This window comes from Pararge aegeria, chromosome 9 (genome assembly GCF_905163445.1).
Source record: "Pararge aegeria chromosome 9, ilParAegt1.1, whole genome shotgun sequence".
Classification (NCBI taxonomy): Eukaryota; Metazoa; Arthropoda; class Insecta; order Lepidoptera; family Nymphalidae; genus Pararge; species Pararge aegeria.
The window spans coordinates 10,180,712-10,184,359 of NC_053188.1; the positions used below are offsets into that span (position 1 = coordinate 10,180,712).

Below are 3,648 nucleotides of genomic sequence, written 5' to 3' on the forward strand. Positions count from 1 at the left end.
AAAATGGCATTGTCACATTTAAAATCAAGATTAAATTGCAATTGAGAGATAGAAGCTGATATTTTGCACAGCTCGACCCTTACCGCTGCGCATACCCGTCGAGCATGAGTTACGCCGTCTAGAAGATGAATCAATCATAGTTAAGGTGGAAAGGTCCGATTATGGTACACCAATCGTACCTTTTATAAAGAGGGATGGGTCGGTATATGCGGCGACTATAAGATAACGTTATTAAACAATTAAAAGACTTCCACTATTTCGTGCCGCGCATCGAACATTTATATATTACTCAATTAGATTTAAAAAACGCTTATTTGTAATTGAATCTTCATGTGTCATCTCAGCCGCCGACGGCTATCACAGCACAGAACGTTCATGTATAAGAGTTCATGTATGTTCATGTTCTTTTTGGTTTAGAATGTTTACCAGAAATTTTTCGAAAGTTAATTGAAGAATCTTTGTGTGGCATATATAAATTACGTGGTTTGTTTTATTGACGATATTTTTTTAACCGGGGATTAATAAGGTAAAGCATGTGAACAATTTGATAGATGTGTTTCGTAGACTTGAAGTCTACGAAACACATCTATCAAATTGTTGAAGTGAAGGTGAAGCAGGTTTACGCATTCAATTAGAAAAATTGTGAATTTTTAAAGACGTAACTTGGTATTTAGTGTACCTACAGAATAAACCGGCATGGTATTTACACTGACAACGATAAAGTGGCGGAAATCGCAAATAGATCCGCGGCTGCTCCTGATGCTGGCGGTGAACAGCAGCGCGTACGTCCTGGGAGCGGTGCTCTCGCAGGTACACCCGGACGGCAGCGAGCGCATCATGTGCTACGCCTCGCGTACACTCAGTGACGCCGAGCGGCGCTACAGTCAAATTGACAAGGAGGCGTTAGCGATAGTGTATGGATTGTGACGGCATAATAAATACCTATTTGGTCGGTAACGTCGATGGATTGTCTCGCCTGCCGCTTGCTGTCATCACCAAAGGTTAAGTGTTCGACAAATAAGAGGAGTCGGCTTATTTACATAACGTGGAAGATACTTTCCCTCTTAATCATAGAGACATAGCGAGATTAACAATGAAATAGGCTATTCTCTGCAAAGTATACTCTTACATCATATTTGGATTGCCAGCGTAAACGGAAGTCCAAAACGAAAATTCGTATTTTCATCGCAAAGGTGATCTGCATATCGATCATGGGTGCATCGTCTGAGGATACCTTATAGCCGTCTCAAAAAATGTACGCGATCGAATCATAGGAATATTTATGAAGGTCACGTATTAATAAGGTATTGTTCGAATTAAGCAAATAGCGTGAAATTTTTTATGGTTGTCCCAGCTAGACTCACCTGGCGCAGCGCGTGCGGGCGTGCCCCGCATGCCGGCAAGCCCTCGATGCGCCGCCGCACGTGCCGGTGATGCCATATCTGTAGACGCAAGATCCAAGTAGGTTTCTTATATTTTAAAGGAAAGCATTATTTCCTTGTTATAGATGCACACTCAAAATGGATTGAAGTCGTAGCGATGAATACTGGTACCTCAGCTGCGACGCTGTAAGTTAAGAGGCTGTAAGTTAGGTAGTCGCTTTGCCAGGCTCGGGATTCCAAAGCAAATAGTGACGGATGGAGGCCCGCCTCTGACTTCATCAGAATTTGAAATGTTGAAAAAATAAATGGTATACAACATAGCCTCACGGCATCGTGTCACCCTGTAAGTAATGGAGCGTTGGAAAATGCGGTAAAAACAATAAAAAAGGTAATAAAAAAGGCTATGGTAGATGGTGTGAAGATTGAAACCGCTTTAAATAAGCTTCTGTTGCAGTGTCCCAACAGTTCGCGCTGCAGTAGCTATTGGGGCTGAGCTAGATCAGCGGCGGGCACCCGGCGTCGCACAATGCGTGCAGGCGGCGCAGCGCAGGCAGGCGACACACGCCGGGGGGGGACTTCGTTTAGGGCGATTCAGTATTGATAAGAAACTTTTCGAAAATAGGAGACAAATGGAAAAAGGCCAAAGTAGCGGAACGAACGGGCTCAGTCACGTACAAGGTAACGACGAATAAAGCAGGTAGGGAAACATGCATTAAGCACGTCGATCAGATGATCTCAAACAAACCAAAACGTTATTCGTCGGCAGGAGTCGGTTGTGATACAACCGAAATTTCGGTAAGCTCTCTGACTACAAACACGCCGGCATATTCAATCTATATCAATATTTTCGGATGGACGCACGTCTCACACCACGGAGGCTTATCCAGCTTCGCCGTCGCCAACAGACCAGCGAGCCTCGGCCACGGTGCAACAACAAGTTACATAGACAGAGCAATCGGGCACGTAAAATCCTGCGCTCACACTCCGTCCACGTACCAAACGGTCCGATTACAAAAATATGATATGAATTGTTGCGATTATAAGGCCAATGTATATATATATAGCCTATGGACTGTATAAACACTATGTGGCAAAAGTATTAATTACGTGAGATGCGATTAACCTAATTGAAATATATATTTAGTTTACCAGTACCAAAAAGCTAAAGTAACTAGTTATGAATTTATTAAGATTATCAAATTTCATCATCACTTCAACTGTTTTAACATGAAGAGGAAATAACACAATTATAAGATACTTCGATTATTCGATAAGAGCCGTGCATTTTCCGGGAAAAGAGAAGCCTATGTCACTGTCCGACTCATTACAGTTCATTTATGTAAAAAAAATCTCGTCACGTTGTGTCAGAGCAAATCCGGGGAAGTACTACCGCTATGCTTATCTCTGTCGCTGAGCAGCATTTTGGCAATGCTGTGTTCCGTTCTGAAAGTAATACAGTCACATTAGGCTCTCAGAGGTATTTATTCTAATTAAAATGCAGATTTTAATGCTTCATTGCCTGATGCATACCAATTTTTAAAATCACCTGCTTTAGTTTAATAGTACAAATCCATGGAAAGAATATTGACACAGAGTTTGCCACGAAATAGGAAAATTAAAAAAAAAAGTAGAAGACCGAGGGAAGGGTTTTTAAGTGAACATAGGGAACGGTTTTTAAGAACCATGTGTTTTTAGAAACGCTGGCGTGCTCGCCATAGGAATTTAGCTTACGTCGCATAGGACTTTCATACAATCTTATAACCAACGTTTCAAAAAAAACATAAATAAATCCAAATTTTCGGTCCCATAGTCACCCGATCGGCTCTGGTAGTTTTGTAAAAAATCATGCTTTTTGACCCACCGGCTTAAGATGTATCGGTCAGTTAGTTAGTTTTAGTAGTAAAAGAGTATTTTGTGCATCTATATTATTTCAGGACCTGTGCACCAAGCAGTTTTCTATAAGCATTCGGCTCTCGGATTTGAGTAAGGGACAAATATTTAACTTCTCTGTTAAAGCAAGCGATATGTAATTGCTTAAATTGAAAACGCACATTGATCGGGGATCAAACTCTATTCCACCCAAAGAGAAAACCGAAGCCTTAACCTAGGCTATCACCGTTTTTTCTATCTATGCAATAGACCGGAATTATTACCACTAGGCAGGCTGTTGTCACTTTATTTTTGTCTCGAATTGTAAATGTAACAATGTAATACGACTGCCCAAGGAGCTATGAATTACTAAAAACGAATTAATCACATTTGGCGC

At 41.3% G+C, this 3,648-nt stretch overlaps 1 pseudogene; it reads left to right on the forward strand.

Annotated features, from left to right (window-relative positions):
* The first annotated feature begins 696 nt into the window (after nt 1–696).
* LOC120626468 lies at nt 697–3,412 on the forward strand (annotated as a pseudogene).
* Nucleotides 3,413–3,648: the final 236 nt, after the last annotated feature.